This window comes from Acinonyx jubatus, chromosome D2, assembly GCF_027475565.1.
Source record: "Acinonyx jubatus isolate Ajub_Pintada_27869175 chromosome D2, VMU_Ajub_asm_v1.0, whole genome shotgun sequence".
Lineage (NCBI taxonomy): Eukaryota > Metazoa > Chordata > Mammalia > Carnivora > Felidae > Acinonyx > Acinonyx jubatus.
In genome coordinates, this window is record NC_069393.1 from 66,900,225 (window position 1) to 66,926,480 (window position 26,256).

Here is a 26,256-nt window from a genome sequence, read left to right on the forward strand (position 1 = left end):
TGCCCCAAATGCATTTAGAGCCAGGAGCGCCTTGGAGGATGCAATGCTCCATGGGATCGGAATATTTAAAACCGACAGTGAATATTTGCAAGAGAAGTGTTTTCGCTGTCACTCAGATCTGGATTTGAGTCCTGCCTCTGCAACGTGTCAATTCTGTTGAATCTCTGTTTTCTCCTCTGCCAAAGGGGGATGATATTTACCCTATGGGTGATACAAAGGTTGGCTGAAATAACAAAAAAAATCCCATCAGTTGGTCTGGTACCTAAAAGGCCCTCAACTGCTTTCCTTTCTTGATTTAGGTAGATTTTGTTCAATTCATGCCTGTTTATTGAGTGTCTACTATATGCCAGACACTGAGTGGGATCCTGGGAATACAGCAGCAGGAAGATGTGGCCCCTGCTCTCTGGAGACTTGCAGCACTGATAAAACAAACAAACAGTAGTGTATGCAGTAAAATTGTAGCCAAACTTCCACCTCTCCTGAGCAGTTCAGCCCTGTATGGAACCTGATTACTGGAGAAGCAAGGTACTGTTTCAGAGCCAATTTAGCTTCCTCTCTAGTCAGTGCCTTCTGGTCTTGATTTTGTCATTGTCTTTGCCGTGGGAACCAGAACAAGCAGTTTGCCCATATATGGCCTCTAGAGTCTTGGGGGCAGTTGGCTCAGAATTTTTTAAGGTATGAAAGACAATGGTCACAAGTGTCCAGTCACCCCAGAAACTTAATTGTTAATCTAAACTGATGATTTTTTCAAAAAAGAGTTTTAGATCTAGAATTTTCTGCAAATGTTGAACTTTTGGAATCTGTGAATACTTGGTGTCATACCTTCTCTTGCCTAATGCTATGTCAGGCTCTAGGTTATGCTGGTGTAAGACTTTTGATCTGGAGGATGCAAGAGAAGACAGGTCTAGGAGGGAACTTCTAGCTCTAGGAATCCAACATCTGAGACATTTCAAAAACTTCCATTTGCTCTTTTCATGTTGGATGGCCTGCTGAGGGTGGAGTGTATGAATGGGGATGGAAGGTTGTCTGGGACAGGTGTGGGCATGTGTGTGTGACTCAGTAAGAGGGAGAGTGGTCTGATTGGAAGTGGGAAGGGTGTTGGGTTCCAGGGATCTTGTCCCCACCCTGTGTCTGCAGAGCAAACTTAATCTTTTTTACTTGGACTTCAAGTTTATTTGGGGGCAAGGCATGCTGCTGATGAAGATTATTCCTACACCAAATATTGAGTAAAGGTCTACGATGTGCCAGGAATTATTCTAGGTACCAGTGTGCAGTGGTGAATGAAAAGAGGTCCCAGATACAATGGAGATATCTTATGGGGGTGCTGAAGTCTCCCTACAATTCCTTTATCCTCTGGTTTGTTTTTACTCTCTAGATTCTTCCTGCCCATTAAAAACCATAACCATATTACCTGGGATTCCCCAAAGGGCGGATCAAAGTAACCAAAGCAGATACAGTGAATTCATGTTTTCGTAAATGAACTGAGATATTACAAAGGAAAGAAGGAAATGATCAATTTGTAAAGGATTTGACTGTTTAGCCACGTTAAGAGAGAAGAAAGAGATAAGCCCATGCAGGGGAACAGATGAGCAATGGCTTATAATACTGCATTATTACAGATATTCCTTAAAAATAAACAAGCACAAACATAATTTAGGCAAAGTTATCCTCAGCATTATACTGGCTTGATGTTGTTGCTTTTTAAACAGGCTATTAGGAATAGCTAAGAAAGGAGGCCAGGAATGATGTTAGTATCTAAGCTGCTAAGATGAAGCTTCTCTACGGTCAATGGTACTGATTTCTAGTGCCTTTTGACCTTGACTTCGGCACTAACTTGCTGTGGGAACTTGAACCTGTCCCCCTGGATGGCCCCTGGAGTCTGGGGGCATAAACCCCAGAGCTGGAGATGGTATGAAAGATGGAGCAGCTGACCATGCCGGGTCTTAACAGTAGACATGAGCTTCCCTTAACTGAAATATACAAGCATTTGTGTCTGTTGTGGGGAGTTTCTCTTTCAGAAGTGAGTATAGCCTCAAATGGCTGGAGCCCTGGATTTCCTACAATGAGCGTTTGGTTTGGAATGGTCTCTAGGGTGTGTGTGCCCAGGGAGCCAGGAGGGTCCCCTTCTCCTCTTCCTCCTCTCTCCTTCCGTCTTCCTCCCCTTCCCTCTTTTCCTCCTTCTTGCCCCAACCACATCTTCTCCTTCCCCTGTCCTACTCTTAGAAACAAAACTTAAAGCTTTCTCCTGGCTGCTGACATGTGTTCACATGTCTCCCAGAGGTCCCCACACAGATCCAGTCTCTGCTGCCCAGACTGGAAACCTGTTCACAAACACACCCTTCATTAGCTTCATTCACTTCCCTCACTCATTTCTCCTCTCCTCTTATGGGGCTTCCTGGAATTTCTTTCCAAATAAACTCCTTGTTCTCAAATCCTGGCTTTGGGCTCTGCTCTTGGGGGAACCTAACTTAAACCTACAGATCCTTGACTTACAAAGGGCAATGCACTGTACCCGCTCCTCTGTACCCTCCTTTTCCTCATTGACAAGATATCATGATGGTTGTTCAGTGTTGATATGTCTGTTTATCTAGAGTTTCAATGTAGGGTACCCACATGCTCAGTCTCTGCAGAAATTTACATTTCATTTTCTAAACCAGTCTTAAAAGGAATAGAACTTCCTTGTTGTTGTTTCTTGAATTACAAATACTTGTGGCACTGAGCTGGAGCATGAAAAATACAGGCTCTGGGTGAGCCAGAGTTCAGCTGTCTCTTCCACCTGTGTGACCTCAGACAAGTTACTTAAGCTTTCTTAGCATCACTTTTTCTTCTCTGTAGAAAGCCTACCCACCTCAGAGCACATGAGACGCAAATAAGACAATGGCTGCAAACACCAGGATAATTGTTTAGTAATGGTGGTCCCCGTCCCGACCTCCACCCCAGCCCTCATGGGGTTCCCAGCATGTTGTAGCTTCTGTCACCTTGCTCTCTAGCTGGTGGATCTATCTGGGCTGTTGCAGGACACAAAAGAGGGAGGGTGTCAGGGACGAAGTTCAATGGGAAGCATCGGGCAAGATATCCCAGAGAAGATGACATATGAGCTGGGTCTTAAAGAGTGATTAGGATTTCACTGAGATAAGGAAGAATGAAAACAGACACTGTGGGCATTGTCCTGGGTGATTATAGCTCACCTGGCCGGAGGTGAAAGGAGCTCACCTCTGGGATCGGCTGCAGGAGGCTGGGCATTAACTGCTTGAGCTCTAATCCCCCATGTCCACAAATGGCTCAAAACCAACACTGGCTTTGGTACTTCAGACAGGACAGAGTCCTCGGTCCTAGGATGGATCTTGAGGGAGTTGGACAGGGACAGTCCCTTGTTCCCTTAATCCCTAAGTTCTGCAGAGAACATGGGACCTACTATTTCAGTCCCTAGTCTTTAGGGCAGATTGCAGGGGACACACTTATTTTTATTTACAGTGTTTTAAAAATATAGTAGAGATGATAATTAAGAATTGGGAGAAGTCACTTGAAAATCGGAATACTTAACATCTTCTGCAATTTGGGAAGATCTGGCGAGGCCCAGTCCATATTCCTGTATGCCAATAGCCCACGGACATAGAGGGAGCTTCCCCCTTCCTAGTCAGGACCTGTACCCTCCTGCTAGCCCCAGGCCCCCACTGCTCCTCAGCACTGAGCCAAGGGCCCCTTACTCTTTGCTACTCTGCTTGCACTATTTATTTTTTTTAATAATAGGGAAATATTTATCTATATCCATGTTTCTATCAAAAGACTAAGTAACTTGATTTCACTTGACTGCAGGGTGGAGTGGTCAGTTTTCTATACATGCAAATGGGCTTGTGGGGAAGCACTGCCATTTTAAAGATGCCTTTGATTCCCTTCCTCTTTAGGAGGACAGTCTTAAAAGAAATGACTTATATAGTGAGACTTTGTCCTTGTTGCTAATAACTGCTATACTGGCTCTTCTCTGTTCTCTCTCTATACCTTCCCTACCTGCATCTACATCCCTGAGTCAAAAGGCGTAGCCCTGAAGACTGAAGGCAACAGTAAGGGCCCCAAAGAATGCCTTCTAGAATGTGCAGTAAAATACTCTTCTGCAAGAACCAGTTGTTTTTTGCTCCCATGGTACCAAACCTGAGATTTTGGCAGCTACTCTTGAAAAATAGATCACTTGTCTGGGTCCACTTAGCCCCCCTTGAGAAGGCACAAGCCCTTGGGGTAGCTTTGTGGCCAGTCACCCCAGACTAGGTGTGGCTAGTCACCCCTAGCCCAAACCTAGGCTGTTTCTAGGCCAAAAGGATAGGTCAGAAAGAAGAAGGCTGGGGGCTAGTGTGTCCCTTGCCCTGCTCCAGCCTCCCCACCTCCCGTGTAACCTCTGCATGCATCAGGCAGTCCACGACGTGGCCTCTGTCTTTGGAAAGGCTGGGAAGTGGCTCCTGGAGACAGAGGGATTCTCTAGAGGATAGTTGGTCATTTTTCTGGTCTCTTGGAGATTTGCTGGCTTTTTTTTTTTTTTTACACCTTTAGTGTTTTCCAGGAAAGGAGAAGTTTTACTTGCAACCCTGGGAATAGGTTTGACCTCTTGGTGGAGGCCTCAGCAATACCCAGAAAAGGGAATCAAGTCAGGGTGGAAATCGGCCCTCAGGGGTCAGCTCAAATCTGGGCCCAGAAGGCAAAGCTGTCAGAAGAGTCACTTAGGGCCCTTAATGAAAATGAAGTTTTCTGGAGTGTCTGGGTGGCTCAGTCAGTTAAGCATCTGACTTCCGCTCAGGTCATGAGCTCATGGTTTGTGAGTCTGAGCCCCGTGTCTGGCTCTCTGCTGTCGGCGTGGAGCCCACTTCGGATCCTGTCCTCCCTCTTTGTGCCCCTCCCCTGCTTGCACTCTTTCTCTGTCTCTCTCTCAAAAAAATAAATCAGCTTAAAAAAAATGAAGTTTTCTGGGCTTTACCTGCTAACATTTTAGTTTGCTCAGTCTGGGGTGGGATCCGGGAATCTGTATTTAACAAGTGCAAGGTGCTTCTGTTGCAGACATGCTCCAGATGCCACTGTTGCAGAACCCCAGCTCAGAGGTTCTCCGAAGCCACTTCATAAATTTTTTTTCAGCTAGTTAGAAAAGTGCTCAAGGATTTATGAGTATGTCCTCAAAGTGTGGACTTCAGCACTGCTTCAACAGACAGGCTTATTATTTTGGATTTAACACAATGGGATTATAAATTATTCATTCCCAGTTGAAAAAAGGAACTCGACTCAACATCTGGGGGCTGAATGCCGCGTACTGTTCGCTTATGCTATTTCTATAAAAATGGAATTCACTTTCCATCGAGGTGCATATGCTGCTGTTTTCCCTTAACTTGAGGTTGCTCTGCCCTGCCAGCTGCCTGCAGAGAGGTTGTTAAGTGGGGCTCCGCTGGCAGCCAAGATACCCATCTTCTTTTGGCTTTTCTTACCTTCCCTGTACATGGGTTCAGATCACTGGTTCCCAAATGTTGGTAGGCAAATAATCCCCTGGAGAGCTTATTAAAAATGTAGATTTCAGAAATTTGAGTTCACTGGTGTAGGGCGGGGCCTAAGAGTATGCATTGTATCGCTGATGGACCACTGCTCTACCATACTTCTGGGATCCTCTTGGGGACATGGAGTCATTTATCTATTGGGCATTCTAGACTCACTGTCTGGGGCCTAAAAGCTTTTCTGGGGCTGACAAATGTTTGAGATTGGAAAAAAGTATGTTGGCTCCATATTAAGAGTAGACAATTGCAAAATCAAAGTTGCCTACCAAACATAACACGCCAGCTGTATTCATTATTAAGTTCGGTATTTATAAGATTTTCACTACATTTGAGGATGATTTGTGGGCTAGATTTTTTTTTCTTCTAAATATACATGGCAATCGTTAAAAAGCCATAGTCAATGACAAATGACTCGTAACTGAATTTCAAAGGCAAAATTGTAAAAATCTTCAAAATATTTTTATGGCAAATGCTTATTTATATTCACATGTATATTTATGTTTATTATAGGATGTAACTGTAATTTACTAGTTTTGATGGCATGTTGGGGTGTGTCCTTTAGAAGTGAAGGTGCTTAGGTCTTATAAAGTGCTTGAAATGTCCCTAAGGGTACATCTAGGACTTTCTTGGTCTTTGGGCAACTGTGTTCATAGTACCCCATTTATTTGTGACGTAGGGAGTGTTATAATACCCATTTTACAGAGAAGGAAGTCAACGAGTTCACTGATTTACCAAGGACCAATAGCCAGTAAATAACAGCACCAGACTTTAACCCCAAGTGTGTTAGGGCTCAAAATTTAGTATATCTTGTACTTCAGGGTCAGGGGCCATGCTACCAAAGATCCTACATACTGCTGATTTGGGAGATCCAGATTGTTGAATCAGCTAGGAATCAGTCATAGTAGAGAGGCAATTTGGAGACTTTTGACCAGAATAGAAATGAATTTCATATTTTGGGTCAGGCAACAACCTACTGACAATAATCTTCATGCGTTGGAGAAGTCAGTGAGCAGAGAGCTGGCTTTGGACTCATGATAGTACAGCTAGTTTGCTGAAGGTAAGGAGGGTGGGGAGTGGGGCTATTGCTTGATATATCTATAGATCTTGATCTCCTTGAGCACATTAAAATCCTGGCAATCTTGAAGTGTGATAGCGATAAAGCTGGAGAAAGATAGCACATGGGTCTTCTCACAAAAACAGCCTGGCTGGTTAGAGATCAAGCCGTCACAAACCGGAAAAGACCCGGCAGACCGTGTCTGGAGAGCTTTGTGCTTCTGCTCAGACTGCAGAGCCCCTTCCTGAGGGCCCGGGCTCCTAGTGTTTACCCCCAGTGGTCTCCTTGCTGCTGCTGCTTGTGTTGGTGCTAGCGCCATTCACTCTGGACTTTAAATACTTTTGAAAAAGGTGTTGAGGGAAGAGAGCTATTGATCAGGTTATTTTTCTCCATCTCTGAACAATAAGAACTACATGTTCATTGCAAAAAATAAGAAAAATATGAGTGAGGCAAAAGGGAGATAAAAAGCTCTGAAATTCCCCCATCCAGAATATCTGCCATTAATATCTTTGTGCATCTCATTCTGGGATTCTTTTTCTGTATAAAGACATGCTTCCTGGTACTAAAATGGGACCACTTCTATTTCATAACCTGCTTTTTACCACATGACATATTGAGTGTCATGCCATATAAACAGGCACACATCTATGGTTACAGATAGTTTGATGCAAAGCCTTTATTACATGGCTGGACCACAATTTTACCAACATCTTGTTATTGGTAGGTTCATCTGTTTCTTTTTTTTCTTTTTTTTTAAGGTTATTTATTTATTTTGAGAGAGAGAGTGAGTGAATGCACGAGCAAAGGGGCGGGCAGAGAGAGGGGAGGAAGAGAGACAATCCTGAGCAGGCTCTGTACTGTCGGCAGGGAGCCCGATGAGGGACCCGATCCCACAAACCATGAGATCATGACTTGAGCTGAAGTCAAGATTTGGACACTTAACTGAATGAGCCACCGAGGCACCCTGGGAAGCTCACCTGTTTCTAAAATGTTAAATTTATAAACGGTGCTGCAGTGAACATCACTTTGCACGTGCCTCCTATCTTTCTTGAGGTGGAAGAATTGCTCAATACCTTTTCATAGCTAAGGCCCTAAACAGAAATATAGAGAATATTGACAAGAAAGCAGATGCTTTGGCACCGAATGTTCAGCGAAGAATTTTTCCTTGGCAGCAAGCTCTGTCACTGAGCATTCTGTGTTAAAGGCTGTGAAGGGTCTGAAATTTCACTGTTTTTGCAAGATAACAAGTAAGCCTGCTGTAGTTTCATGGAGGCTGGCAGAAGATAGGAGACTCCTGGATCAGAAACAAAGAATAGTTTATTACTCACAGCAAAGACAGTAGTCTAAGTATTAGCATTTATGCCAGTTTTCTGAATCCCGGTTCCAACCATGCCATATGAAGAGGGCCAGATTCATAAGATGTTTAGAAATGTGAGAGACCCACAGACCCAGGGTGAATTATCTCCCAATATTCTGTCTGCTGATAGGAAAATTGCTAGCATTTTGGTTCCAAATGTGAAATTAGCCATTATAGGTATATGTTATGGACTGAATGTTTGGGGCCCTCCAAAATTCATAGTTGAAACCCTAACCCCTAATGTGATGGTATTAGAAGGTGTGGCCTTTGAGAGGTGATTAGGTCATGAGGATGAAGCTCTCATGAATGAGATTAGTGGCCTTATAATAGAGACCTCAGAGGGTTCTCCTGCACCGTGAGAACACAGTCATCTATGAACCAGGAAGTAGGCCCTCACTAGATCAAGTCTGCCAGAGCCTTGATCATGGACTTCCCAGCCGACAGAACTATAAGAAATACGTGTTTTTAAGCCACCTAGTCTATGGAATTTTTATTACAGAAGCCCGAATGGAGATTATACATGTGTATGGTTCTGAGATGCAGGATAATGGGAGCTGACAATTAGAATTACTAAATAGGTAACTTTATCCAAAACAGATACCTAAAATCCTCCCCCAGCTCATCCAAGCCAGTCCCCTGCTTTCACCTAGAGTATCTTTTCTATCTATTATTCTCTTGCTGGTGCCAGTTTATGAGATGCCATGCCAGGTCACGCTTCTGGAATAATAATAGAATCTCAGATCTACGGTATCAGTGCTGACATCATTGTCAAGCTTGGCTCAGCAATGAAGTATCTGGAATTCATGGTGCTTTTTGGGACATCGTGCAATATATTATTTGTAATATACTGAGTCTAATAAATCAGATATCGCAAAGTAGTAAAATATACACCCATGGCTTAAGAGAAATTTATGGAATAAAGCTTTTAAATTGAGAAAATATCATACATTAACTAAATCTTATGTGACCAGGAAATCATTGTTTGATTTTAGTAGTGGAATGCCACTATATACTCAAGGAATATTGATTGTTCATAGGCCCTTAGTTTGAGAAATTTGATTCCTGGGATCACCTAAGGTGAATCACTTCTTTCCAGGCTCTAGTGTCCTCATGTATATCAGGATGCAGCCAGGATTAGGACCCAGGTTCTGAAACTCGAGGTGATGTATTTTTAGTATATCACCACCCTGCCTGACCTGAGAAGATGCCCCTACCTCTCTCCATCACTCTTCCTGATAGGAAGTTTCTTTCAAGGTCTCAATCTTAGCAAATATTTTCCTGCTTGTTCCTCTAGTAGTATAGGGTGAATCTTCCTTACATAGAACCACAAAATAAAACAAAAACCAACCAAACCAAAAAATCAAAACAGACTTTTTTTCTCTTTAAAGATGTAGACTCACAGCATATGAATACTTGCACGACTTTCCTCCCCCTGTGCCCCCACTCCCTTTCTCCATAATCTTCCCTTCCTTCTCTCTTTTGATGGCACGTCTTTTGACAAGAGGTAGTCTTAATTTTTTTTTTGAAAACCCATCTTTCTTTTGTGATTTTATTCCCTTTTAAGGTTTCTTTATGACTTCTGTCTCTGTGAGATGAAGATTTATTTCAACCCTTTCGATTCCTTGGATTTGGTCCCATATTTGTTCTTCAGATGGCCAATAATGAACTTTTTACTTATAAACTAAGTAGCCTCTTCATTCCAACACTTTCATCTTTTTTTAAAGTTTATTTATTTATTTTGAGAGAGTCAGAGACAGTGTGAGTGGGGGAGGGCCAGAGAGAGAGGGAGAGAGAATCCCAAACAGGCTCTGCACCCTGACATGGGGCTCAAGCTCATAAGCTGTGAGATCATGACCTGAGCTGAAACCAAGAGCTGGATGATTAACCAACTGAGCCACCCAGGTGCCCCTCCAATTTTTTCATCTTTATTGCTGACTATACATTTGGCAATAAATGCTGTTGGAAGTTGTATTTATTTTATTTTAGTTTAGTTTAGTTTATTTTAGTTTAATTTTTTAATGTTTACTTTTGAGAGAGAGAGAAAGAGAGAGAAAGAGATAGAGAGAGAGACTGAGTGCGAGGGGGGGAAAGGCAGAGAAAGAGGGAGACACAGAATTCGAAGCAGTCTCCAGGCTTTGAGCTGTCAGCACAGAGCCCGATTCAGGGCTCGAACCCATGAACCATGAGATCATGACCTGAGCCAAACTCAGCTGCTTACCCAACGGAGCCACTCAGGCACCCGGGAAATTTTAAAATATGGCCCCAAGGTCTTTGACACTTCTGTCATTGAGAGATGGGGTCCGTGTCCATTTCTCCCCAGTCTGGGCACACTGTGCCTGCTTTGACAGTAATGTATACTGGAGGTGCAGCTATGTGGTTTCCAAGACAATGTCATGAAAAGCTTTAGGCTGTTGGGAATACTTGTTTTTGGAGTCATGGGGTGCTACGGAAAGAGTACAGTCCTGAGGTTGTCATGCTAGAGAGGCCACAACCAGCTTTTCTAGAACAATCCCAGCCTTACCTGCCTTCCTCCCACTATTCCAGCCCAAGCTCCAGTCATAGAAGTGAAGAGGCTCTTTTAGAATGAATCCTCCAAATTCAGCTATTCTAACCTCCAGCTGTTGAGTCTCACCTCGTCTTATGAGTCATCTCAGCTAAGACTCAGACACTGTGGACTAGAGAAGGGCCAACCCTTATGGTGCCATTTCCAAACTTCTGACCCAGAACATCCTGAGCATAAAAAAGTAGTGTTGTATTATACCACTAATTTGGAGTAGTTTGTTACACAAAAATAGATAATTATAATGTTCTAATCTAATTATAATGTTCCTCTAGTAGTATAGAATGAAATCTTAGTTTAGTTTAATAGAACCACAAAATAAAACAAAAACCAACAAACGAAAAGCCAGAACAGACTTTTTTTGTGTGATTTTTTTTCTCCTTAAAGACGTAGACTCATAGGCTATCAATACTTGCATGACTTTCCTCCCCCTGGAAGTGAGGTGCCACTGTAACAAAAACTTAAAAATAAGTAGCATTGGTTTGGAATTCCATGGTAGGTGGAAGCTGGAAGGGCCTTGCAGGAATGGTTAACAGAGGCTTGATAGACCTTGAGGAGGCTGTTGCAAGAGCTGGAAGGGAAATGAGGACAATGTTTGGAAGCTGGAGGAAAGGGGAGGCTTGTTTTGTAATGGTTGAAAGTTGGTCAGCACTGAGACCTGGGGTAATGTAGAGATCAAGAATATACTTGATAATACAACTAGGGAGAATTCCAGGCAGAGTGTTGGAATGGCCACTTGGCTTCCTTGTTACAGCTCTGATCAAATATGTGTGGAGACAGATGAATTAAAGACTAACCATTCAGATTTTGAATGGAATTTGGAGCAAACATAAAAGCTCCTGGACAGTCTTTCCACCCAGGAGAATGTTCTCAAACTAACAAAGAACCCCAGGAGAAAAATTAAATCCAGGGTGCAGTCAGGAAAATGTGGTCTTAGGGTAAAGATGAAGCTAAGAATCTCTCTCCCCCCACCACTTTTTTTCCCAGGAAATACTTCAGAATGGTTTAAAATGATGCCTCATAGACATTTTGAAATAGACAAAAATCTCCTAAGGATATTAATGACACACTTCATAGGCCCTAAGAATCTTAGTGGTTCCGTCTCACAGTGGCCTCATAGGGAGCCCAGGGAGCCCAGGAGGGTTTATCTGGAACAGATATTTAGATACAGCTTCTGCCTAATGGAGTAGATTTTAAATTGATCATAAGAGACTCACCAAGTTTTTAAAGGATCTGATTGAAAGGGAAAGAGAAAACACAAAATGAAAAGAGTCCTTTGGACCACTTCCCCTCCCCCTCCCCCAAAGTTTATGGCAGGAGGCAGGTGAGAAACTACTCAGCTACAGAGAAGAGTGGCTTTAATGGATGAGAAAGATGGCTCAGGGGGAGCCATGAGCTTGGGAAGATCACTCCCCAAGAGGAGAATTGAGCCTTAGAAAGGGAACTGGCAATACATGCTCAGAAGGATTGTAGAATTGCCAAAAACCAGTGACTGTTGTGTGCCTCTAGTTGTCTCCCTCTTTGAACAAGAGTGTCTATATTCGTTATCTCATGCCCGTTCCACCATTATGGTGTGTTGGGGGGCAAGAGTGCAGATAAACAATTGATAGGATTTCAGATCAAGAGAAACTGTAGCCAAGGCGCTGAACTTGAAGAACCTCATTTGCATGTGGCCCTGATTTAGAAGATGATACTCTGAACCTTGAACCTGAGCCTGATGCTGTGATACGATGAAACTCTTAGGGGCCTTGGAAGGGTGCAAGTATGTTCCCAAGAATATATGTGATTGGTGGTTGGAGTAAGGACTGCATTGATTTTTAAAACATGGCTGCATATTCTTTGTAATTTCTCCCATCAAGAAGTGATATCTTTGTCCCCTCCTCTGACTTGCAATGGGCTTGTGACAACTTTGAAAAATAGAGTATAGTGGAAGTGATGGCTTCAGAGAGAGACCAGATTGTAAACATCCATGCAATTTCCTCCTTGTGCTGCTGGGAACATTTGCTCTTGGGGCCTTCAGCTTCCATGTAAAACTTCCAACTGCCCTGGGATATCTGGCCATGCTGGGAAGGCTCCATGTAGGTGCTCTTGGTCCTTCTACCGTCCCAGCCTAGGTTCCAGACATGTGATTGAAAAAGCCAACATGGAGGGGACTCCTACTGTTCCGACTGTTCTAGCCTTACCTGTTCCAGACTCCTCGGGCTAGTGGAGTCATCCATGGTGAAAGCCCAAATATCATGGACCTGAGAGGAGTTTGCCCTCTGAGTCCTTTTCAGATTCTGGATTCACAGGATCTGTGAGCATTGTACAGTTGTTATTATTATTGTATGTCAATTGGTGTGGTTTATTATGTAGCAACAGATAACTGGAAAATGCTGTATCATTTAATTTCCTGCTCCTCATTTCCAAAACATGTCAGATGGTATAAGTACCCAAGAGTTTTACCTGGGGAGAAGTCTGGACCAAAGGGATTCCTTGTAAGAAGTTATGGCATAGCCCTTTGTTTAGCATATAGATGGATTGAAAGACTTGGCCATCTAGAGTTATTTGCCAAGTACCAAAGCAGAGTGGAGTCTCTCTGTTGTGGGGAAAGAACCGGAATGGCCCAATGCTGTCTTCCACTCCAGATTTAGTAGGATGCTGAGGAAGAGGAGTATGGGTCTTTGGGTGAATGGTGGCCTTTGCAGAAAATCCTTTGCTATGTGGGTGAGAGAGAGAGTTTGTGGTAGGAAGCATGGCACTAAGATTTTGTGGAGCATTAAGTGGTGTGGGAAAAGGCTTTGATTCAGAACAGAAAGGAGTTCATGGAGACAGTAACCCAGATCTTCCTTATCAGAAATCTGGAACATTTGTATGACCCTTCACGTTGTATATCCTTAATGTTTTTTCCACTGTGGCTTCAATATCCTTCTTAAGTGTAATGACTTTTAGCACCACTGTTGGCTAAGCTTCTCACATGTGAAACTCTTCTTTTTTTGAATTCCTTGATACATGAAATGGGGGCATCTCAGCATATTAGAAGTGGAAACAAACAACTGTTCCTACAAGAGATCTCGGTGTGCTAGGCTTTTCCCTACTGGCGAAAGTTCTACTTTGTGAAATCCTTTGTGAAAAATATATTCTTTTTGCCCTTCAGAGCAGGAATTAGCCCTTGAGTTATCTGATGCGATAGTTTGTCTTTGAGCAGATATTTGATTTGACAAAGGCACATAGTGAGATTGGTGCTATTACATTGATTTGACCAATATTAACTGATAGTTACTCTGTGCCAAGCATTGTGCCAAGCTCTGCCTTAAAGAAGAAAGAAATGGTCTGAACTCTAGTTAAACTATTTTATGCATGATAGGAAAAATGCTATAAGCTTGGTTTGCTGTTTTTTAAAATCTTTTTTATTATTTTTAATTTTTAAATTTTATTTATTTATTTATTTATTAATGTTTATTTACTTTTGAGACAGAGAGAGTGAGAGCATGAGCAGGTAGGGACAGAGAGAGGGAGATGCAGAATCCGAAGCAGGCTTCAGGCTCCAAGTTGTCAGCACAGAGTCCGATGTGGGGCCTGAACCCACGAATCGCGAGATCATGATCTGGGCCGAAGTTGGACGCTTAACCGACTGAGCCACCCAGACGTCCCAGTTTGCTCTTTTGTTTGTAATAATGACCTTTTATTTTTATTACTTAAAACATTTTTTTAATGTTTATTTTTGAGAGAGAGACAGAGAGAGAGAGAGAGAGAGCGAGCATGGGGGAAGAGCAGAGAGAGAGGGGAGACACAGAATCTAAAGCAGGCTCCAGGCTCTGAGCTGTCAGCGCAGAGTCCGATGTGGGGCCTGAACTCATGGACTGCGAGATCATGACCTGAGACAAAGTAGGAGGCTTAACCAACTGAACCACCCAGGTGCCTAATAATGCCATTTTAAAGATTTGTGGTAAAGATCAATTGAAATCAAAGGAGAATACATAGAGTAAGATTTAGAAAACACTTCCACATTCCTTAACTCACCAGGAGAGGATGGTGTTTCATTCAGTCATTTACTAATTCAAGAAGCTTTTACTGTGTGCCTGCCTGGTATATAGCATAGAGCAGAAGCTCAATCAACATTTGCTAATGTCAGATGACTGGGGCCATAGTTCCTTCCGTGGGATGAGTTCCCCTGGCCCCTACCCCAGCATGGAGGAAAGGTGAGTACAGGTGTTGAGTTGAAGATGTCCATTTAGGGAGGTTCTACTATTCTTAAGGCAGTGGGCAGGCCTCTGGGGATGAGAGTAACCAATGGTCCTCCCTGCTGTACCAGCCTTGTGGGTCCTCTGGTTGTCATTCTCTGGGGCCAGGACTGTGTAGACTTCCAGGAAAATGGAGATTGGCCAGATTCTCTTACTGAGCTGACCAATGGACCCATTCCCTACCAGCCCCAGATTCACTGGATTTAAGGGTAGTTGGTAGGAAAAGGGAGAAAAGAACAGAAAGTAGAGAAGATGGAGAGAAGGGGAACACATGTTATTAAAGGAAGACGGAATGTGTGATTCAGAGAATCTAGATGTTGGGTAATGCCCTCTGCCCCTCAGAGATCTGGATACACTTACTCTGAACCCCAATGTGGTTGAAACCTTTCCTCTGGATATCTGAGAGCCCCACACCCTTATGTAGGCTTTGCTATGCTGTGAAAGGTCCATGTCCAAAAACCCAGACTCTGCCTGGTGCACGGTTGCCAATGAAAAATTCTGCCACACATAAATTCCTACACCTCCAGTGAAGGTGTTGGCCACATGGTGTGTCAGATTGCACTGAGGAATGTCACACAGTGCTGTGTGCTAATGCCCTGTGGCTTCCTGGCTGTGTGATCACCCTTCTCACTGGTGCTCCTTCCAAAGCCCACACTCTGGCCTCATCAACCTCCTCTCTGCTCACCACCTCTGCACGGAGAAGTCAGGGGCCTAACCTAAATGCATCTCTTGTAGAAAACAGCCCTGCAGCTGCCTTCCCCTGACTCCTCTTGGAAATCTGGGATATCCAGTGACCTCCATAACTGGGAGGAGTGAGGAGTCAAATCAAGTGAGGTTCAGTGTCGGGGCGCAGCTCCATGCAGCAATAGCAACTCCTGTCTTTTCCCTTTAGTCCCTGGAGCCTGGTTTGCCCCCAGGAGACGCAGAGGAACCCCACCTCTGTGGTTTTGTTGAGCACTTCCTCTGGGACCTGGCTCCAGGCAAAAAAGAAATCAAGACATCTGACCGAGGAGATGGACACGTGTCTCAAGTGAATTAACAGTGCAGGCTCCAGAGAGCCGCATTTGGACGTGGCCAGACGAATCTCCAGATGGGGTCAGGAGGGCCTCACACTCATCAAGGTTTCAAGCTGAGAGTCCGATGTTGTTGCCACATGTTTCTACATGCGGTCCTTGAGTTCCTCTGACCAGACTGAAAGAGGGTGTTCGTCGTGTGATATTAAAACTGTGTCCCTTTATTGGATGACAATTTGTGAAATGTAAGCATTTAAGATATGTTATAGTTTTGTAGCCACGGTACAACATCCCCTTTATTTTCAACATTCTGAGAGCTGCAAGCAAAACGAAAAACTAAACAGTTATGGCTTAGCCCTCTCTGGTCTCTGAAATACCCAGACAAGTGGCAATCTCTGTGTGTTCAGAAACTTAAGAGGAGCTTAAGAAGTCCTTGGGGCAAGTATTTGTTTTATGTTCTGCTCAGTGGCTGTGTCTGTGGCGGACGCACTAACGAAGACAAACCTGGTGTCTCTGAAACGAGGTTTGTAAGGATCATAGAGAAATCACAAAAGCTGAAATGGCAGGCAAGTGGATGCTCCCATATTATTTTTGGCTCTCACCATGGCAGTTGTGTTAGAAATTGCTGGAAGTACACGCTGAGTTGGGAGAATGTGGGGAGAAGGGATCAGCTCATGTTGCCAGGATCTGGCTCGGGAACTGAGAAATGATTACCCTTTAATGGTCATTCCACCCAGGCTGTCGTGTTCTTGCTGTCTTGGCCGATGGTCCCCTTGTTGCTGTAATTTCTGCTTTAAATGGCCACTCTGCAACCTTGTTTCTTTGTTCCCTCTCCAAGTTTTGCAAACTGCATGAACCCACCATTACATAACCAGTTATATACTTTGCCTTATAACTGCAAATAAAAAAAAATGCCTGATGGTAGAAGCAGGATAATAAGCAATCTGGCCCTTTCAATGTGACTAGAAGAAGAATAAACAAAACCCTACAGTTTCCACATTGACAGAGTCACAGCTGTAATGAATACGGTGGAGCAGAGGCAGCCTGTGCTTCCCCATTATTAATGCTCCCCTGGAAAAGAAGGGCTTCCTATCCACAGTGTGTTGCTTTCTGTGATTCCAAGAGAGAAAAGTAGCAAAGGAAATCATGCCCACATTTCCTTAAAGGAGAGAATATCAAGGTTTTTACTAAAATTGTTCTTCCTACCTGGTATGTGTCTACTAGGACTTGAATGAACATATGGCACCCAAGCCCTCCCACAGGAGTTGGCATTGATGATGCTTCTTCCTTTGGAGCCGTGGCTGTGTCTAATTCTTCATGTCCTCCGTGCCTAGCACAGTACCTGGAGCTTGGGAAGCAGTCCCTCCATGTTTGTGCATTGGGTGAATGATTGACTGGAAGGAAGAAATGAATGGATGCCATTTAGCACTGAAGAAAGAATGGCCTCCTAAGAACTATCAGCTCTCTCCTTCCCCCAAAGGAGTCATTTCAGCTGAACAGTCACCAGATGCCCCTCGATCAAGTTTTTGTGCTTGTTGAGCAGATGTCGAGCTGTGACCAATGGTGTCAGTCAGCCTTCATGGGAGATAACAGCAAACAACGAGCGTTTGTAGTTCCTTCAAAGTGTATGATCAATTGGCTTCATTAGTCATGGGCATTTGAAGTTTACCCGGAACAATCTCAGAAGTTAATTTGTTTCTGTAGAACATTTGAGAATTGACTATGTGCCAGGCACTTTTCTGAGCATTTTTGTCACCATTGTCTATTTAATCTTTCTCCCCGTCTGATGAGGTATGATTTAATGTTACTCTCAGTTCTACACATGAGGCCGAGGGATTTGTCTCAGATGACAGGTGTTATAAATGGCTTCACTGAGGCTTGAACCAATACACTTATGGTATCTTGGAACTTCAGGCTGAGCGGGAAAGAGCTATTACATCGTGAAGACCACTAGGGCATTCCCGTGTATCCAAGATGGCAAGTGGTTAAAACAGAGAGAGATTTGTTGCACTGTCTGTGGTCCTGGGAGTCCTGAGGTTCTGGAGGGACTTCATTCAGTAGTAGTACTTAGTAAAGTATCAATCATCCTGAACCTTAGGAGATTAACCACTTGGTTAAAAAATGGAAATGCTTTAGTGAAGCAGATGACTGCAAGTGCAGGTTTGAGAGGACTTATCAAATAAATCATCCAACTGCAGGAAGAACATAATATAATATTAGGTCTGGAAGGGAGCAGGGAGATCAACCAGTTCAGTGGCTCCCAGATGCTTTGATTTCCCAGGCTAGTTAAAAAAGTATTTGGGACTGATTGAGTTGATAACTTTTAGTTTTGTTAGTGAAGGTATTTTTTTTTACATGTACTGTCACTGGCATTTCTTAAATGGAACGGTACTTTAACATTAAAAAGTTTAGAGAAGATAGAGATTAAGAGCAGAGAATAGTTTCTGTTAGTAAAAGAGAGTTGGCAACTTTCTGTTGGCATTTAAATAACTTTTTTATTAAGTTTATTTATGTATTTTGAGAGAGAGAGAGAGCACTTGCATGAGTGGGGGAGGGGGAGAGAGTGAAAGAGAGAGAAAGAGAGAGAGAGAGAGAGAGAGAGAGAATCCCAAGCAGGCTCCGCATTGTGAGTGCAGAGCCCGACGTGGGACTCCGTCCCACAACTGTGAGATCATGACCTGAGTCAAAATCAAGAGCTGGATGCTCAACAGACTGAGCCACCCAAGTATCCCTCTATTGGCATTTTAAGAGAAATGCCGTTCTCTTCACCATTTCTTCAATTCTGAGGTGCTCGCAGTTATAAAGCATGCCATCAATTAATTTAAACACAACTGAGGATGTATCCCAATTTTAGAGATTTTAAAGCAAAATGAGTTTTGTTTTTCCTGCATCTGAAAAGAGACCAATGCTGTATTTCCTTAATTATTTGATATCACGGGACACGTATTTGTTTCCTTGATACAGGGGTGTGCTTTGGGGTGGGGGGAAGTCTATATCCAATGGTGCACTGGGAAAGTAGCTCTCAAATTTGGGTAGTTTGTTGAAATTCTGTTTTGCGAAGTTATCTTCACTCAGTTTGTAGTGTTCTGGGCAATCTGAACTAAATGTTAGAGAAGTAGCCCACTGTCTCTCTGTCCTTCCTTTGCAGGTGTGTGGAGAGATGGTGTCTGTGCAGGCCTCTGGGCCTGGACGAAAGGACTGCAGATGTAGGGACTGTCCTCACAGGCCCTGCCGGCCTAGCATGACCCTATCAGAAATTTGCCTGAGAAGTGACTGACCGTGGAATTTATTTCACTTTTTATTTTATCTTCATTGACTAATTAGTGTATTTATATCCAGGATGGGCATTGGGAACCATAAATTGTCTCTAATCGCCTGGTATCAATACAAAAACCAGATTCAGAGAGACTCTGTGGATTAAGTTTACCCAGAAAATGGTTGACAGAATCTAGAATAGAAGCCAGGGTGTTAATCTGTCATCCTGGTTCTATACTTGGAAAATTGCCTTCCAGGCCCATGAGGCAACTTTCTATAAGTGTAGCTAGACACAGCCACACTTTCTACCCAGACAAATCCACAACCAAAAACCTACTCAAATGCCCCTGGGGCCCCGGCAGGTGAAGGACTTAGGTGACCAAATCGTATGTGTCCATTGAAGTCACCACCTTCTCCTCAACTCTGGCCTATTGCTGTCGAGTGTAAATGTAGGCTCAGACCTTCTGATTGTGTTAGAGAACTAGAAAGTCTAGATTTTATTTGGTTGATTTTTTGTTTTCCCAAGGAAGATATGAGTCCTGGAAGCTTGACTGCCCTGATACGCCTATAAATGCACCTTGAGAACTTGTTTGGAGGTTCTAGCAGAAAAGTGTAGCTGTTTGTATACCTTTGGCCCCAAGAGCGTCCTCTTTTATTGGGGAAGGTCATCCTCTTTAATGGAGCATGCAGCTTCTGGAGGGACACACATGGAATGGTGAGGGAGGAAGCGGGCACCCGTCTACATAGCCATATCAGCTGAATCAGCCCCGGTGATCAGTGGGGTGACAGAGGTCCCAGCCAGATCACCCTCAGATCCATAAGTCTACATTTTGTTTATTTATTTATTTATTTAAAAACATTTTTTTAATGTTTATTTATTTTTGAGACAGAGAGAGACAGAGCATGAATGGGGGAGGGTCAGAGAGAGAGGGAGACACAGAATTGGAAGCAGTCTCCAGGCTCCGGGCTCCGGGCCATCAGCCCAGAGCCTGACGTGGGGCTCAAACTCACGGACCGTGAGATTGTGACCTGAGCTGAAGTCGGACGCTTAACCGACTGAGCCACCCAGGCGCCCCCATAAGTCTACATTTTAAATGGAATCGCTCACATTTTAAGTTTTGGTAATTCAAAAAAATTAAAAAAAAAAAAAGCAACCCCAAAGTAAAACATGGTACAAGCCAAACAAAACATGTCCCTGGGCCACCTTTGGTAACTTGCTTCCAATTTGCAATCTCATATAAAGAATCATTGACAGTTTTGGTTTTGACCTTTCTGAGGTTTGGCCTGAAGAAGTTTTTGTGCCTTGCATCATGATGACCCATATGATGGAATATTGTGATGCCATTATTGAAGAACCATCCGTAGTGATGGGAAAACAGTTATGGTATAATTAGTGAATACAGCAGGATACAACATTTAAAAAAATTTTTTTTTATTTTTTTGGGGGGGGGGCGCAAGGGCATGAGTGGGGGAGGGGCAGAGAGAGAGGAAGACACAGAATCCAAGCAGGCTCCAGGCTCTGAGCTGTCTGCACAGAGCATGATACGGGGCTCCCGAGATCATGCCCCGAGCTGAACTCGGAAGCTTAACCGACTGAGCCACCCAGGCGCCACATTGAGATGCCATGATCCCCAGCTATACAGAAGTGTGCCTGAAAGACACATGATAAGCAGTGAGCAGATGGTGTATCTGGTTGAAGCTATCCCTTCTTCTTCTCCATACGTCTTTAAACTTGCCAAGTTGTCCTTTTAAAGCAAGTAATAAACAAAAATGCTCATTTATAGTTATACCACTCTTGGGAACGTGCCCTAAAGATTATTACATAAATTAGAAAGAGCTTTATGCACAAAGTTCCTCTGTTCTATTTAAAAGAGTGGGATATTGGTAAAGTGTTCAACAATTGGGCAATGTTTGAGTAAAATGTGGACTATTTATACGATGGAATATTTTTCAATCCTTGTTTTTGAGGACATTACTAACCAATAAGACAAAGTGATGATCATAATATAAAATGGAAAAATAGGGGCGCCTGGGTGGCTCTTGGTTAAACATCCGACTTCGGCTCAGGTCATGATCTCACAACTAGTGGGTTCAAGCTCTGCGTCGGGCTCTGGGCTGACAGCTGGGAGCCTGGAGCCCGCTTCGGATTCTGTGTCTCCCTCTCTCTCTGCCCCTCCCCTGCTCACGCTCTGTCTCTCTGTCTCTCCCAAAAATAAATAAACTTTAAAAACATTGAAAAATAAAATGAAAAAATTGAATGTATTATTGCATAAGCACTTGGATTAAACTTAATCTTAAAAATACCTCACATGTAGGAAAAAGGCTGAAGAAAATTGCCAAAGTATAAGCTAATAGTTCTTTTGGTTGGCTAATAGGTTATGGGCAACTTTTTCCCCCATTTTTACTTTTTTTTTTTTGTCTTTTCCAGATTTTCCATAGTAAGTTTGCAATACCCCTCCTTTCTTAAGGCTGTTATTAACTTACCTTAGATATGTATTAGTATTTATACAAAAGGCCCTCCTTTAAGTACACAGTTATTTTTTCCCCCAATTCAGTGATAATGGTTTATTCCTTAGAAATATACTTCCTATTCTTCTTGCCTTTTTTGCTTGGCTAATGGGAAGCTCAGAAATTAAGGCAACTGTATTAACCTTGTTTTTTGATTATTTTTCCCCTCCTCTCTTACAATTTTAAAATACGTGTCTGAGGTTCTTATTTTTCTATTTACTATTTTAGAACTGTTGTATTTGAAACTACCTCAAATTCTCTTGGGTACTAGGTAGAGTGCCTGTTAATAAAGAATAATTTTACAATCTTTTCTGCACAATTTTAGAGCAATAGGGAAGTGTTAAATAACACTCTGGATGTCTCTACACATATACATATACATATACATGTGTGTGTGTGTGTGTGTATATATATATATATATATATTTGAATAACACTCTGAATATATATATATTTAAATAACACTCTGTCTCTACACATATACATATACGTGTGTGTGTGTATATATATATATATTTGAATATTTATGAATACTTGACAATCAAAAAGTGTTGATTGTTTTTGTTTTTACTACTTTTCTTACTTCTTTTTGATAGTTTGGACCCTTATACATCACAGAAGGTATTAGTGAAAGTCCTTAAACTGTTTTCAATATTTAGAGGAAATTTGCCAATATTTAGAGAAATAGCCTATGAAATCTGTGGATAAATATGCGAACTAAAAATTTTCTTTGCTTTTGTCTGAAATTATAGCAACTCAGTGTGGTAACCCTTTATCTCATGCTGATTAGGTTGTTTAATTTGCAGTTAGACATGTCTTTGATGCAGAAAAAAACCAGAAAATAAATTGTTAATTAATCATTTCAGTATGTTTGGAAGTCCAAACTTTCAAAGCCCAGTGTTATTGGAGGAAAAAAATGGAAGGAGCTTGTTGTTGTGAAGATGTTTGGGCACGTGGGTATTTGCTCTGCCTCTGGTCATCTTGGGGCACCAGGTGATATCACAGAATGGATCCTTCCTCGGTGGCTCCCGTTGAAGGGGCTTCGATTTTCAGTGTATATTGAAATAATTTTTCTTTTCAATGCAGCAGCAGTTTTGTACCTTAATACAATGGAGCTCCCTATTTCTGTGATTTATTATTCTGCCTTTCTGCTGTTTGCTTAGTCCTCAGAATGGCCACTGGTGATGGATCTATTAACACACTATGCCAATAAATCCCATCCATTAACCTGGAGGCCCTGGGAGGAAAGTATGATAGTGGCCACATGCATTGGCCATTGGCTAAGAGGCTGGATTGGCCACTGGTCTCCCACTTTGGATAGAATAACTGTTATTGGACTGAAGAGCTCCTTCCTCATGCTAGGTATCTCTCTAACAGGAAGGGGCTGGGAGTGGTTTGTTGAGAGCGCTTCGAGATCAAGTTTGGTTTACGTGCTGCCATAAGAAGCGAATCCAAAATGGTAACAAGACTGTAGATTCTGCCATAATGTTGACACAGATGCTACCAGAGCTTTTCCAAGTCCAAAATCGAAACTCATTGTTGAGAAGAGACGAAGGAACCTCCTTTCTCATGTTCTTCTGATGGTGCCATTCACAACCTGGTCTTTCACCAAGATGCTGCTTGCAGGGAGCTCACAGTCAGTTTTTGTTCTCAGAAGTTAAGAGGGAATATTGGCAGTAAGAGTGTTACCAAACTATTCCGTTTTGAGCTGGCAGACGTATAGAAAGAGAGCCGCTGAGCCCGTGTACATAATTAATTAAAGATCCACAGATCTCCACTTTCAACCCTTTCTTCCATCTTCTAGGGGAGGAAAGCAAAGGGAAAGGCAGTAAGTATGTGTCCAGCCGGTCTCCTGGAGAGCACATGACAGAAACCCACCTGAAACGAGATTAGGAGCGAGGCGAAGAGGACTAACCTGCTCATGTAACCCAAACTGCAAGGAGAACACAGAGTGGCTGGAACAGACAGAGCTCTCCAGCTCTTCTTTCCGCTTCTCTCCAGAAGTCAGTTCCATTCTGGTCCACAGCACCCTAGTTCCTTCCACAAGGCTGCTGGAACAACGGCTGCTACTGGACCTGGGCCCCAAATGTTTCCAGCTTCAGGAATAGGGTAGGTTATTTACAAGCTTAGTGCAATGATTCTTGCCTTTTCCAATATGCTTTTGCAGTCCCTTTCATTAAGAGGTGGCATATATTTCCCTTTGTCTGAAATTGGGGCCAGCCCTGTGACTTACTTTGACCAAAATGCAGTAGAAGTAAAGTTGTTTGATGCCCAGCCTTTGGCATCAAGAGGGCTTAAGCTTCCAGTTTTGAACGGCTACTGCCATGCAAGGAAGCCCAGGATGGACTTACATGGAGACAGAGGCCCAGACGGCTGCCAATGCCAAGTTATCATGGACCCTCCAGCCCCACTCAAGCTATCAACTGACATCAGCAACATGAGCGAATGTGTGTGAGGTCAGCACAAGAACCACCGAGGTAATCCACAGAATAGTGAAAGCAATGTCATTGCTATATCAGATCACTAAGTTTTGGTGAGATTTCTTATGCAGTAATAGGTAACGGATACAGACAAAATGCCTATATTTAGACTAAAGAGACACGATTATCTTTCAATATGTCAGGTCCTACTGGACCACATGACAAAGAAAAGCAATTTCTCCAAAAGAAGGGTAATGCTAATCCAAACGCAGAGCCCAACGTGGGGCTCAGTCTCACAACTGTGAGATCATGGCCTAAGCTGAAATCAAGAGTTGGACACTTGGCTGACTGAGCCACCCAGACACCCCAAGGGGACAGGATTTTTAAGGTAATTCATAAATTGTAAGGCAGTCTCTACTTTTCCAAAGTGAACGGTAATATGACTTTCAGAAATCCTTTTATTAACAGGCTATATACATTGACAAACTGTAGACAATTGTCCTAATGTTGGACTTGAAACATGGAGAAAAGTGTGTCTACATTTTGTCAAGAGGATATAGCAGTTGAGAAAGGCCCAGCCATTTCCTACCTTAAGGCAAAATAGAGAGGGATATTTATAGGTGCTTGGATAAATAGCTAGAGTCATCTGAAATGGTCATAATGCTGGATAAATGTCATATTTTTAACATGACTATTTGGGGGCAAATAAAACTTCTCTATCTTCTGCGGTATAAGTGCATAACAGGTTTTTATGGGGAGGGTAGCTTGTGCCCAATTAGGTTCGCACCTAATTGTTGAGACTATCTCTTGAAATTGTGCTGAACCCAACTGCATTAATCCCAAGTTAATGCACTATCACACGTCCTAGAGCAAGATGAGCCTCTAGCTCACTTTTCACAGAATAGCTCTAAAACACAATTATCCCAACATCATTGTCTATAGCACTGCATTTCACTAGTAAAAGTGCTGGTCTCAGCAACAAATTATATGGTCACCCTGTCTAAAACCTCATGGTCTATCACCTTTGAAAATGTTTTAAATATTTACTTTTAATGGAACAAATTATTATCATATTCACATTCTCAGCTCTTAGAGGTGGGAAAATGTTTGTCATGATGAAGTGGGATTTGTCCTTTTATGACACAAAAGAAATATGTCAGCCATTGTGTTTCCCTCTTTGCCTTGGCTGCCAGGAAGCTCGGAGCTAATTTGGAGCTCAATTGCAAGATGTTCCATACCCTAGGATTTTTAAAGCAATTATTCCTTTACTTGCCATTATTACTTAGTTCTTGTTTTAATTTTTATTGTATTTGAGTTTTTTTTCTAAATGGAGGTTTTCAAACCGGTTTTAGAAATAAGTAGAATATATAAATAGAAAAGGTCATGAATGTTTTATTCTTGGCATTGAATGTCTTATGTAAATTCATATTAATACTCAGGCCTGGATTGACTCAGTATAAGGAATCCCATACAGATATCTAGAACTCCTTCTTCTACGTGGTCACACATGGTGTGTGATGGTTTGCTCTGGAGCTGTGGTGAACTGAAGCACTTGGTCCTAATCCTTTACCCTTTCCTGGATTCATGACTTTTGCCAGGTAACTGTGCTGTGTCCCAAACTGGGTGTAGGCTAATTGTCTTGGCTCAGTCCTGACTCCAGTTTGGGCTGTTCCAGTCTCTCTGTGGGAATTGACAAAACCAGACAGTAAGAGCTGCAAGCATGGGGGTCCAAGCATGAGAACCTTGGCCAGGGTTAGCAGGGAGGGCGGGCTTTCTCCTCCCTGGAAGAACCACAGCAGCCCGTGTGGGAATGTCTACCCCAGCGAGGAATTTTAGAGGCCCTGGACCAGCACAGGACTGCATGGGTCTGGTTTCCAACAGCGACACCCTGTGGCAAGAAGAAGTTATAACAACGGTGGCTCGTCGCTGTTTAGAAACTCTAGAGAGATCATTGAATTGTGTAAACCCAAAGCGGGTATGATTTGCAGGAGGAAGACACACATACTGCATCTCCTGCTGATAAAACAGGTGGGAGACCAAATTATGAATTGTAAAACCGGGAGATGTGTGACCACATCTGCCTGCTTGGGAAACAATCCATTGTGGTTTTCCCATCACCCTCAATGTGTATGGGATGGGGGGGGGGGGGGGGCGGGGCGGGGATGAGGAAGAAAGTATGGACCCCAGTGTGTGATGTGGCTTGGGGATGAGGTGGGGTTAATACGGAAGTGCTTTGGGGAGGAGGTGACCCCATATTCTGGGAGTGTAGTCTAGACCCAGGTAGCATTTTTTTTTTTTTTGTGTGGAGTCTGGGCCTGCTGTGCTGATTTGCACCCTGAGT

At 42.9% G+C, this 26,256-nt stretch overlaps 1 long non-coding RNA gene across 1 annotated transcript in view; it reads left to right on the forward strand.

The window, feature by feature from the left end:
• The window catches only part of LOC106984769 (uncharacterized), a 185,674-nt gene that overhangs the window by 89,195 nt on the left and 70,223 nt on the right, over positions 1-26,256 (forward strand). The window contains exon 2 of the long non-coding RNA XR_003421295.2: positions 23,300-23,604. This is a non-coding gene — a long non-coding RNA (uncharacterized LOC106984769). The remainder of the gene's footprint in view (positions 1-23,299; positions 23,605-26,256) is intronic.